A 13,698-nucleotide genomic window follows, 5' to 3' on the forward strand; every position below is an offset into this window, starting at 1 on the left:
GCTGAGAGCAGAAAGAGAAGTGGGCGGAGCACCTGAGGTTCAATGTTAAGCAGAAATAACTCCGCTGTCCACGGACTCATGCAACCAACAAGAAGGACGCAGCTACGGACAAACCCACATCTGTAGCTACGTCAGAGTATCAGCTCGGAGCAGGGTAACGGCTCAGCTTGCCTTAGAAGTCCTCATGCCCACTAACCTCTGAGCAGAGTCCAGGGTAACCACCTCCTTGTGATGTCGGCTCACCTCTTTGTCCACCGGTCAGCCAAGGCCTCAAAATCCACAGACATGTGCTTCTCTCTGTGTCTACTGATCACCCTGGGTCAGCTGCCTGTTCCCTGCTGGACCGGGACTCTGGCTGCTTGCTTATCCCTCCTGCTCTTTCCTGCTTCCCTCCCAAAGCCTTCCTAGTTTGGGCAGATGTGGTTTTCTGGGTTTTTGGTGCCTGGAAATCTTGGGGAAGTTCCTGGCCTGGGAGAGATTGCCGACTGCTGGGGACAGCCCACCACCTCCTTCTGCAATTCCATGTCAGCCATGACTTGCGGGGACAACTAGAGCCCAGCCTATTGGCCAGAATCCCCCAAAACTACTCCAACCATTCCATTCTGCACTTGCTCAGACTGGCCTGACATCCCCTCTGAGCCCGGGGGCCAACAGTGGTGGTGGAGGAGCAGGCCGTTCACCTTGCAGCATTAGCCCTCGCGATCAGGAAGACTCTCAGAGGAACAGCCGAGGGCACTTGCTCATGCGCTTCAAGACATTCTCAATTCTCATCTTTCTTTAAAGAAAACATTGCAGGTTGAGCCAAATACAAGAGACCTGGTCTTGCCACAGCTATTGCTTCCTGTCCAGACAGACAGACAACCTGCTGTGCAGTTTGGCTTCTGAGTCTTCACGCTGTGGCTAGACAGTGAGGCCAGCTGCCTCTCTCTCTGGCCTTCTTTCAGAAGCTCTCCTGCAGCTCTCGGAAAGCCTTGCTGGAATCACACCTCCATTTTCTCTGTTTCGAACAGAGAATCTGCAATCTGTTTATGTCTCCATTTCCTCAGGTCTTCTTTTATGTCTGTCATAGATTGTTATTCTGTCTGCAGAAATCACAGGCATTTTGCTAGGTTTATTCCTGGCCTGGGTAGGATGGTGTAAAACTATCAATGCCATGTGAGGGTCTGACAGCAGCAGTGGAGCCTCAGAAGCAGCGTGTGGCAGGACCTGCATGATGGCTGGCTCTTGCCTTTCTCTAAGGATCTCTTTCTCCTGTGAAGAGTCACTTAGTGCCACACGAGCACTAAGAAGGTGGAAACGGAGCATAAAGCTGTGCAGTCACTTAGGGGTAAGCTTCCAAAGGGAAAACACCACGCAGGCCTCCTCCCCCCACCCACGCCAACGCCAGCAGCCCAGCACCCCTGAATTCTTTCTTTCTGTTACAGCTTCTAATTTGTTGGTGTGGTACAGAGGAGCAGCTCTGTTCCCTGCACTGATTCTGCACCCTCAGCACCGTGTTTGGTCTGTTTTTAGTTCTGATTACGTGCAGGCATTTCTACGACTCATTGGCTGGGAACCTGGTGAATGTATTGCTTTCTTCTCGGGTCTTATGCTACCTTTTCTTGTCTTATTGCTTTGGTCAGGACTTCTCTTCTCCACAAGTCAGTGATGAGTTCAAGAAGCCATAGCAGGCAGCTCGATGTTGTTCCTAATGTAAATACCAGTATCCCACACTTTCGTCTCTTTGGTATTTCCATGTTTGCTGCCAAGTTTGCTGAGAGTTGTCATGTGTGTGCTGAGTTTTACCCCGTCCGTCTTCATGTAAGGAGCGAGTTTGGTATTCTGATCATCTTCAGACTCTAAGTAAAACATACTTATCAATTTAAATGCATTCACAGCAATTCCTCTGAGCTTTATTCATCTCTATTTTTTTCAAGTTGTATTCAGTTTTTTTTCTTTTTGGTGGTACTGGGGTTTGAACTCAGGGCCTGAGCTTCCCAGGCAAACACCCTACCACTTGAGCCACGCCTCCAGCCCTTTTTTGCTTTAGTTACTTTTCAGGTAGAGTCTCACGTTTCCAAACCCCCAGGGCTGTCCTCAGACTGCAGCCCTGTGTAGCTGGGAAGGCAGACCTGTGTCACCACACCCAACCGATTGATTGAGATGGAGTCTACTAACTTTTTACCTGGACTGACTCCCAATCCCTACCTCTTGAGTATCTGGGACTGCAGGCACCAGTGCCACATCCAGCTCTGTATTTCCTTTTTCTTATTCACATAGGTTAGTTTTTATTTTCTTACCAGTCATGTTTTTCTAAATTAAAAATATGGCACTTGCTAAATCTCATTATTGGTTCTTTGTAAGGTATTCTAGAGATTTATGCTTTTTTCTTTAATATTACCTTCTACTTCCCTTAGATGTATTTTAATTTTACTACATCCTAGAGTTGAGCTCTTATTTATTGTCATTAACAAGTCCGTGTGAGACTATAAATCCTCCTCAACTGCACAATGTACAAACTTTGGCTCTCCCTGTCTCTCAGTTACAACTACAGTCAGACATTGCTTAATGATGGGGACTGGTTCTGAGAAATGAGTCGTTAGGTGATTCTGTCTCTATGGGAACTTCACAACAGGCACTTGCTCAAACCTGGGGGATGAAGGTCACTCCCTGGACATGGCCTCTGGCTGTAACCAGGAGACATGGTAGACAAGCGATGGGAGCATAACTTGGCAGACTGTTCACAGTGCAGAAGAAGCTCACTCTAAGCCAACAACAAAAAGTAGCATAGTGACAATCATTGATTATTGTCATGAAGAACCCTGCCCTGTGCCTAACTGTCCTGCTGTCCTTTCGTGGGACTGGAGTGAGGCAGTTCACACCGACGCAGGCAGGTGAGAAGGGCACGAGTGACAGGGGCGTCATGGCTAAGGGACTACAGGCTACAGGGATTTTTCTCCTCACTGGAAGCTTGTGGGACCAGGGTGTCTGGGCAGACTGTTGTCACCTGAAACATCACACCCAGTGCCTGGCTGCATGCTTCTTTTCCACTGGAATTTTATTCCTTATGACTTCTGTCATGTAGAAGTACATTGTACTGCATAGCAATCAGAAAAAAACACAGCTTTTTCAGAAAATACTAGTTTCACTAGTGCTTGTTACAGCATCACTTTTGTAAGTGTTCATAACACACATGTGATACATGCTTCTCTCACATGCACATGCATTGTCCATACAGCTCTGGATACAGGGTCCTCTAGAGAGCTGCTTGATAAAATCTGTTAATTTTACTATTCAGATCTCCAGAGGAACAATCATGTCTTATGTTCTTAACCCCGCCAAATAAATATACACTAAATTCACCCTTTATAACGTGGGCATGTTACCTTCTGATAACTTGCTCAGGTGTTTGGATGCATTGGGAAACTTCAATCAGAAGACACGACTTCATAGCACGAGTTCTACGCCACTTGTCCTCACCTAATTTGCTTCCTTGTAGTCATTTTACACCTTAAATTCGGATCAGTCTAAGGTTAATATTGCCACTTTTAACTTGCAAGGGCTATTTTCTCAATCTCCCTACATTTAGACTTTCTGTGGTTTTACTTGGCTTCTGACTCCCGTGAAGGACTTTTTTGTTTGGATTTCGTTTTCTCATGGTGCTGGGGATGGAGCCAGGGCCTTGTGCGTGCTCTGCCTCTGCAAAGGGACCACGGCCCCTGCAAAGTCTCAAATCCATTCACCTGTGCAGTGCCTATGACGTCAGAGCGGACTTTAAATTGATCTTATTAGTTTGGGATTTCTGTGTGTGCTTGTATGTTTTAATTACTGTTGATATTTCCTTGTTTCACATTTCTTGTATCCTGTTTTCCTTCTGTATTCACCTTTATTCTAAGGAACATTCTTTTGATAGTTCTGTTAATGAAACTGCACACATGGAAAATCCTTCGATCCAGAATAACCAAAATGACCAACTGTGTCTTGTACACAAATGATGCGTGGGTTGGGGTGGACTTTGAGGGGGTGATCACCCTCTGAGCCCTGTGTGAAGCTGCAACCCTGTCCCTCCACCTTCCTTACCAGTGAGGAAGAGTCTGCCTGGCTCCTTCCTTCAGGTGAGCTCTGTGCTTTTCCTTGCACTTGAGATCACCCCTTTATCCTTGGTTCTGTAGTTTGAAGCTCATGTGTCAGCAGTGGGTTTGTTTTTAGTTATTGTATTGGCAGGGCACTTACTCCTGAGGACACATGTCTGTCTCCACTCGGCTGCTGGCTGTGCTAACACCACTCGTTCCTGTTCTCCCTGGTGTCTCCTGAGCCTCAGCAGAGACCCAATACAGCTTCGAGGATCCTGACTGACAGGCCCGGCTCCTGATGAATTCCCGTCAGCCTCCATGTTCCTTTCCTCATATTTCTACTTGCAATCTTTTATGAGATACCTTTTGGGTTTATCTTGGGGTTTCCAATTTTCAATGCAAGTTATGTGTTCGTTAAACTCTTTGAACATCCCAGTATATTTATTTAAAGTGTTTTTCAGATATTTTAGCTGACGTCTATTAATGCTTTGTTACTTATTACACTTTCTCAATGCTAGTTTTCTTTGTGCATTTTGGAATTTTAGGATGAAGCCATGTTCTGAGTGGAAAATGATGTATGCTGTCTATCTTCTCCTCTTCCTCCACTCTTGTCGCTGTCACACCCCCATCTCTGAGCTCCTAACCCTGATTCCAGTCTCCTGTTGGAAGTGCAGGACATGTGAGGAGAGGCAGAGCAGGCTTGGGGACAGCGGGGGCAGGGCTCCTCCTGATCCAGCTCATGTCTGGCTGCAGATGTTGAGGTCCTCAAGAGCAGATGGGCAGGGAGATGGCCCAGCACCTTAGCCACAGCCTGTGCCACTAGGAGGGCAACCCGAGGTCTGCTCCCCGGCTGTCCAGAACTGAAGTTGTGCACAAAATCCTGTCCCCAGAAGGCTGCTAACAACTCGTGCCCCAGCACAGGGTCAGAACTCTGCTCTGAAGGGTCAGCTGTGACCACGTCCACTTTGCATCAGGAGGGCCACTCAACTGCCGCCACCCTTGCAGCTCCAACAGCCTGAGCCACCATTCAACCAGGCTTGCGGCCATTTTTCCACCACGGATACTGACAACGTGGGCGTGCCAACCTCATCCCACTGCAGATGAGCGTGGATGTGACTTGAACTTGAGAACAGAGTCAGGCAGCTCTTTGCATACAGAGAAAAATACCTATGAGAAAATGGATGACCATTTCCTAGCATGTCTCAAATGTCTCAAAAAACAGAGGCTTTTGTTTGGTTACTTTTGTGCAAAGTCAAGCAGAAATAACTGAGAACGACCACAATATAAATGTATCCATCTGTTCACCTGTCCATATCAATCCATCTGTCCATCTATCTGTTTATCATCGATCTATCTTTCCATCTATCATCTATTCATCTATCATCCATCATCTCTCTCTCTCTCTCTCTCTCTCTCTCTCTCTATTACTGTCATCACCACCATCATCTTTATATTTCAACAGACTCACTGAAGTTACTTTTGGCAGGATTTCGAAGGAAATTTGTAATTAAAAGGACTTTTTAGGATTACAATTAGGGGTATGTATACTATTTTTAATTCCTATTTTGTTTTCAGAAACCTATACATCAACACACAGATGTAAGCAGCAATACAGAGCTCTGATGGGCCTCTTACCACTCCCCCAAACAACACTGTGCAAAGCCACTGTGTGTGCATAAACTCAAGCAGGTGTCAGTGTTGACACCATCCAGTGACCACTTTCCACTTCCACAGAGTTATACTTGTCAGCATGAGCATCTGTGTGAGCGTGAGCAGGGGTGTGTGTGCATCTGTGTAAGTGCGTGTGTATTGTGAGTGTGTGGTCACTTAGCTCTATGCTGGTGCTTCCTTCTGAAACTGAGAAGACATGCAAGTGACATCTGGTGGCCCAGGCTGCAGGCTGTGGGATGGCCGGTGATACCCAGGGGGCTCCCAGCCAGCATCACAGCACTTTGATCTGCATTGATATTACCAGGACACAATTATAAAAACAAACTCACTTAACCTGGGCTAATGACAGCAGGAAAACTACACAGAATCTGGATTAATGGAAGTGAAATGGTGGCGAGCCGGCGGTGATTATGTGGAGGTTAAAAGCTTTCAACGCAAGCTCTCAATGGCTGCCTGTCTCAAAGACCTCGGGGACCAGACATCCCAATATTTATTCAGGCTGAGGCTCTGACTCTCATTTAGACTGCTAAATTAATAAGCTCGGAGACCTCTCCCCTTCCCTGGCCATAGTCTGCCTTTCATTTATCCCACAGAGATACATTAGCATTCTATAATACCATCCATTATCTGGAATTATTAATTCATCACTCAGTTGGAGAATCTGATGAGTCAATACAGCAAATCATTGGAAGTGCAAGACCCCAGTGAAAAATTAGCAGACCACTCAGAAAATGATGATCCAGGAAACCTGAGCAACAAAGAAAATTCCCTATAAAAACATTTAGGCTCCTGGAATTCGGGGATTGCTGAACACAATGTGCCCTGTGATTCGCACTTGGACACCAGGCCTTGGCTTCCTGTGACTCCATGCTTTGCCTGGGAGAGACTGGCCAAGGGCAGGGGAGAAGGGAGGATGACCAGGGTGGCCGACTGCAAAGGCACAAGTGCGAGACCCTCATCCCACTTTCTCCTTTGCCCTCACAGCCCAAGAGCAGGGCCAGGAAAGGCAGGTGACACCACCCAGGCCCAAGTGCAAGGAACACAGGTGGACACTGGGCACCCCAAATGCCTCCTCTGTCTGCCTCCCCAGAAACACAAACTAAGTGTCTCCTGAGTTTAGCGAAATCTCGCTGTAAGTGAGAATTAGCAGTCTCGGTGACAAGAGGGCTTGTGATAGATTGTGGTAGCTTTAATGGGAAGGCAGTGTCTTGGTCATCCTTTTAGCCCGGTGATTAGTTGGGTGTCTGCAGACAGACAATTAATTAAGGCTTGTTAAATCGCACTGAGCAATATCTCTGATATTTATACGCCTTCACTTGGCACTTCCTCGGCTTCTGTGTCTATGATCCAGTGATAACCAACCTTCTGGAACCTTCTGTCCTGCTGTCATTCTCCTCCCTCCCAGAGCCCTGCAGACCGCCTGCCTGACACTCACCACGACTTCCAAGCGGGAGCAGCCTCTGTTTAATGGCCTGAGTGCAGGACAGGGACCCCAAGGGCTCCGAGTCTGTGGCATGAGCTCTCTGGACCCCGAGCTGCCCCTGCACATTTGCTGCTGCTGAGAAGCTGGCATGCTCAGCATGGGCAGAAAGGAAAGCCAGGCTTGATGCGCATTAACTCCACCGGAGGGCTGGCCACTGGGCTCTGCGGGCCGTCCTCCTGGGATGGGGTTCTCAGGGTCAGGCTTTGTGCGACATGGGCAATGGGAGGAGGCCAGCTTCCTGTCTCCATCTTTATTCGCCAAGTGCCAAAGGGATTAATGACCTGAAGGTTAAAATTCATCCATACATAACTGCACCCTGCAAGGCCAATGCGGCGTGAGTAGGTGAGCCACCTGGCAGAGCCACGTCTTCCAAACTTGGCCAAGGCAAATGGAGGCAGCTGTGACTCCAGTGTAAGAATGGGGAGGGAGGGGACACCACAGCAGGATGGGTGGCTGAGTTCCTGGATTCTGCTCAGTTCCACAGAGCACTGACGCCTGGACAAAAGTGGACACTACCTGGCCTATGGTGTCTGAAGCTGGAGAAAGGCCAGTTGGGGCCAGGAAAGGTGCACTCCTGCTCACGCTGCCCTTTGCAAGGTAGGAGTCTGCTGTCCATACCCCACCCTGTTCTGTAGCTGCACAAGTGACCTCCATACTGAGGTCCTTTCCATCTCCACCCTCTCATCCTCCTCTTCCAGCAAGGCCTGGCTGGAGGTGTAAAGAAGACAGGGTCCACTCTTCCTCTCTTCCCAGAGTTCTCTGGGAACAGCAACAGCAGAGCTGGTCGTCCTGGAGCAGACTGGGCAGTACTGACCGTCCCCTCACAGCCCCAGTGTGGGAGGCAGGTGCCGGCTGTGTTCAGTTCATGTCTATTGAGGCCCCCCCTTTAATGCACACACACATATTCACACACACACGCGCGCGCGCACGCACACCCCATGATGTGGAGTCTGCCGTGCTCTGGACATCGTAAGTGCTGTGGCTGGCGTACACAGTCCCTGGGCTGGAAGGAGCTCTTGTCTCATGGGCAGTTCTGTGAGTGGCCATCTGTTTGCTGGGTGAGTCATGTGGACATCTGCATTGCTGTCTTCTCTCCCTTTGCCTCCTTATCTCCACAGAGGGGTAGTAAATGCATGCAGGGCTGCTGCAAGAACCAGACAAAGGACTGTGAAAACTCAGTGGATGAGAAGCAGCAAGGAAACAAGGAGTGCTGGCCTCATTGTCATCACCAGTGCCCATGCTGCTCTTGCCACAGTGTGCACACGCAGGCTGAGTGTGTGATAAGCGCTGCTTACTTCATTCCTTCATGAAGCACTGGGTTGGTACACAAAGCTTCCCTCTTCCCCAGCCTTGTGGTGAGCCCTTCCCTGTTGGAGCAGGTAGAGGATTCTCAGGCTGGGAGGCTGAGCAGGAAGCCTCCTGTGGTCAGACTGGAGAGAGGGCACACCAGGGTGTAAGCACTCAGAGTTCCTTCATAGTTCAAAGGCATTGTCCCCAGCAACCTGCTTAGCACACGGTGCACCCTGGTCCTGTGACTATGCCAAAGACACCACCTCCACAGGAATTTTGATTGTCTCTCTCTCTCTCCCTCTCCATCATACCACTATAGAATAGATAGGAGCCAGTACCACTGAAGCTGTAGAGACTCACGGCCAGGTTCAGAGCTGTGCCTGAGCCCCCAGCAGGAGGGGAGCTTGGCCACCTGCTAGGACTTCCCAGCAGGAAGGAGTCTGTGGTCCCCACCATAAGGACCCCAAAGGGGTCTGAGTCAGCGAGGACACTGTGATGTAGCTGTGTGCTCCAGGAGGCAGGCTCTCCTCACCAGCATTAGGGGAATCTGCACGCTCAGACTCCATGTCAGGTGATCTTCAGGGCTGACTGTCCTCAGGGAGGACCCCCTGCATCCCGGCTGACCCCCGGTGTCCTGCACACTTTTCTGCCTCTACAGCACAGCAGCGCCTGTGCTGGTGAGTGTTAGGAAGGTTAATGGCTTGCACTCAGTTGTCCATCCAGCTGGTCTGTAGCCAGGCTGAAGGCTACATCGAGTACCTTTGGTGATGAGTATGTGAGCTGCCCTCGGGGGCTTCTGTCCTGGAGGGGGCCATGGGCAGGATCTCAGGCCAAGGGAGTCATGATGAGAATGCAGTCTGGGAGGTTGGAGCAGGCAGGGGCTTCCATGTTTGCACAGAGACTCCTGGGATGCGGGGAACTTGGGGCAAAGGGCAGAGTCCCCAGAAGGTGTCAAGGAACATGGTGCTGGCACAGCATTGTGGTCTAGCAGGGTGGAGCGTCCCTCTAGACACAAGTCTAAAGAGACAAAACCTTAGACTGACCTTGTGCCTTTTTACTTCATATTCTATGCTTGTTTTAGTTACTAAAAATCAAGAGGAAGAGAGAGAAAAAGTGGAGAGGACAGAGACAGAAAGATAGCGATAGAAAGAGAGAAGAGAAATGACAGAAAGAGAGAGACAGAGAACCTAGAAAGAACCCCCAGTGAAGGAAACAGTGACGGACAGGCAAGAGGGAGACCAGCTCCCTTGTGACCTGAGAAAAGCCAGTAAGAACAGGACAGTCTTGAGTTCACTGAGTTGAAATTTGTGAGGCAGGAGCAGGACCCTGGAGGATCTGGGGGCTTGGGAGGGAAAGAGGGGCTCCCTGTTCTACAAAGGCCCCTCTGCTGACTGAGAGAGAGAGGACACAGTGCAGGCTGGGGCTGTGGTCCCTAGGAAAATTGGGTGTCATGGTGTCAGATGATAGAGGTGGAGATGAGGCTCAACGACGGCCAGGTTGGAGGGGCTGAGGGCACAGAAGGAAGGAGGAGCCACAGTGGCACCGTTTTCAGTCCTGAGTAACGTCTGCAAGCGCCCTCCTCGCCCAGGGCGTGGGCAGCACTGCCAGGACCTCACACACTGGATGGTTGGAGAAGATGTGGGCCTGGGAGAGCTAGCTTGAGGCTGCCCCACCCCTACACTTGCCCTCCAGACCTGTGAATACTTGGAGAAAAGCATCGAGAAGTTGGTCTTGCTGGCCTGGGAACCCAGGGACATCTGCATTGCTAACTCCAGACCTCTAGTCAGGAGTCTGTGCAAGTAAGCCAAGTGGCCCTGTCTTCAATGATGTGACATGTGTGCACCAGGAGGGGACCAGGGTGTGTGTGGAGGGCACTGCTGACTTGTGATGGATGCTGACCTGGGGCGCATGTCCTGCTCCCCGCACAGTCAGCCAGCGTACGGATGGCTCCCGTCTGACTCAGCGACTGTGGATGGATTGGGTGTGGTTCATGTCTACAGGAAGAGCAGGCGTGCCAGGGACGTAAAGAGAGGCTGGAAAACTCTGAGGCCACCACATGGAGCTACCTCCTCCCACTGGGTGCTGGAGGCCAGGCTGATACTGGGTGTGGGTTCTGTTTTACTTATTTTGTGGCTAGCAAGTATTTCAGTATGAAAATAGGAGCTTCCAGGAATTCACATCCTTTGAAGTCTGGAGCAGCCTTGCACAGAAGGAGGGGACAGCAGCCTGCTGGAGTCAGGCTCGGTGCAGCCCATTCCAGGGAGGTGTCTTTGAGCTATAGGAATCCCCAAGTGAGGAGATGAATCAGGGTGACAAAGAGTGCTGGATGCTGTCACAGCCTCTTCTGATGCATCCCTGGACAGAATGCGGACAGGGGTGACACATAGGCCTGGGAAGAGGCTGGTTGCCCCATATGTGGCTGCTGTCTTGGAAGAGCCAGCTTCTCACCTCTCAGGCTGCCTACTGCTCCTCTTGACTGACAAGCTGGGGCTTCATCACACAGCGAGTCCAAGGTCTGGCCTTCCTCACTCCCAGTATCCAATTTCTCACTGGCCTAAGGCAGATAAAAATAGATCGTCTGGTCCTGCTGCACAATGCCTCTGTGTAGTCCGGGGGAAGGTGCACCATCCTCAGCAGCTCCTGTGCCTCCTCCCCTACTGCTTGTCTTTTCCGATGGTGACTCTGGTTCCACCTTTCTCTCCCTGCATCTGAGCCTCTGCATAGGGCCATCCTTACAGAAGCCAGGGCAGCCACCCCTCACGCTGCTGGCGACCACTGTGTGAGCAGTCAGAGCCCCTGTGGTTTCCATTCAGAGACACTCCCTGCCCCCAGGTGACCAAAGCCCATGGGCTGCCCTGGCAAGGTGTGATCCAGCAATCAGGATGCACAGCAGAGGCAGGACAGGACTGGGTGGACGAGGCCATTGGGATGCCTTCAGGAACCATGTGCTCAAAGGCCCCAGGTCAACGTCAGGTGTAGGCCAGCAGAGGTTTGGGGACAAAACTAGAGTTTCAGAGCCCAACCCTGGAGGGTCCCAGCAGCAAAGCAACTCCTACCACGGGCCACAGTGAGCTGAGGGAGGGGAGGCCCAAGACGCTGCATTCCAGGCACTGGGACCATGGCTCAGCATAAACACACATCCCGTCTCCCTCTGACCCATTTGATGTGCGTGTGCACAAGAAAACGAAGCTCGCTGTGGATGGACTAGACAGGTGGGTGAGAAGTCCGGAGAAGCTGCGAAAACTAAAGTGAATAAGTGATTGATAGCTAGGGAGCACAAAGAAGTCTTGAGACATCAGGAGCTCAGTGGAGAAAGAGAAGAGATGAGGAGACAATTTAAGGTAGAGACGAGCAACACCAAAACAGCAGTGTGCTCGTTAGGGCAGAAATGGAGGCTGAGTACGGGCTTCACTGGCCGGCAGGCCTTTCAGCCTGGCAGGTGCCATGACAAGGGGCAATGTGGAGGTTTGCTGGGGCTGAGGGTGGAGGACCTGGACTGCGGGGAGAGGGCTTGTCCCTGTGCTGTCCTTGCATCTCCAGGGGTGGGCAGCAGGGTGCCTGGGTTGCTCTTTCCTCTGTAGCAGACAGGCAGAGTGGGAGGTCCACTTCTGGTGGCTTTCCAGAGAACAATCTTAAATGACTCAATGCACAGGTCTCTAGGCAGGCTTTCAGGGAAGGTCAAGTTATTACACACCGAATGTACATTTGTGGAAAACAGCCACATGCATTTTAACAAGCACTCCTAAAAGAATCAAAGGGTATGTGTGAAAATTGTAGGACATTTGCCTGAGGTAGGAGAGCAGGGGTTGAGGAGAACACAGGACGGATAAGACAGCACTGACTTAGCAAGTGGGCTAAGTCACCTGCACGCTAAGCATTAAAAATAAATCACCCTTTAGTCAGTGCCCAGCAAACATGGCTGACCAATGAAGCAATGGTACACAAATCATGATACATACAAAACATATCCAGAGCTAATCACTGAGGCAAGATGAAGCTACAACCCAAAAAGCTGGCTCCATTCACCCGGACACCACAGGGAATTCACACAGCCTTCTATGACGTTGTACTAGGTGGCATCAGATCTCACTCCTAATTTTAAAATGGGTTTGCTGAGGCTGTAAGCAGGAAAGGACTCTCCTGGGATTTTCCGTGTACCTCTCTCCCAGGAGAGTAACTGACTAAAACCTCAACACGTACTGACAAGCAATCAAGGGAGGGATCACCTTCACAAATAAAATACACAGGGAGAGTAAGAGGCTCCAGGATGGGTTTGATCCAGCAGCTCAGTTTCCTTATTTGCCCGGTGTCTTTCCCTGTCCCAATAATTCCTGGACTGGACTCACACAGTTTGGATGACCCCAGTGGGGAGGGGGCTGGATGTTAGGGTTGTCTTTGTTTTGACCTCAAGCCTGAGTGACCTGCCTTACAACTCTTCCTGAGTCTTGCACACGGCATTATCATCTGTTTCCTGGTCGGCCCCTGAGGTGCCCCTCACACACAGAGATCCACGGGAAGTGGTGCCTGTGACATGGTGAATCCTACAATGAATACAGGAAGGATCTGGATCAGGCCACCAGGCGCTGTCTTCTGTGCAGACGCAGCAACACATCAAGGAGCAGAATAGGGACACAACTGAAGATACCCCTTCAATCTGTTCCTTCCTTCCTCCAGTTACTCCTCAGGTGGACACAGAAAGACTCTTGGCCTGGCACTCGAGAACGTCTGAGATTGCTGTCTCACAAGCCAATGGTGTGGAAGCCAGTGTGAGGGCCTGTCCTTTGCAGTCCCTCCTCTTGGGATGCAGCCTGTTTGACAGACCAAAGTGAATCAAAGCAAATGGACCCCTTCACACTCAGCCTCCCCTTCCTTCAACACCTGCTAACTTATCTCTCGTGGAGTTTAACTGGTCTTTGAGAGGTTGGGGAAGACAGCTTCTGAAAGTTTTCCTGTCTGTTACTTCTTGACACGCATGTGCTAATGCCGCCATGATTAAAATCCACTGCCACGGTCAAGCAGAATAAATGTCAGGCACCTCTGCAGAGAAATCACCCCATCCAGGCAATTCCCATCTCTTTGGCCTGAGTAGTTCTTAAGAGAAACCAACAGCAGCATTTAAAAGGCGAGTGTTATGTTTGGTTTTATTTTAGAAATATAGAAGGTGCTGACATCTTCAGAGAGAAGAAAGTGTTTTTCAGGTGC

The sequence above is a fragment of the Castor canadensis genome, chromosome 8 (genome assembly GCF_047511655.1).
Source record: "Castor canadensis chromosome 8, mCasCan1.hap1v2, whole genome shotgun sequence".
Lineage (NCBI taxonomy): Eukaryota > Metazoa > Chordata > Mammalia > Rodentia > Castoridae > Castor > Castor canadensis.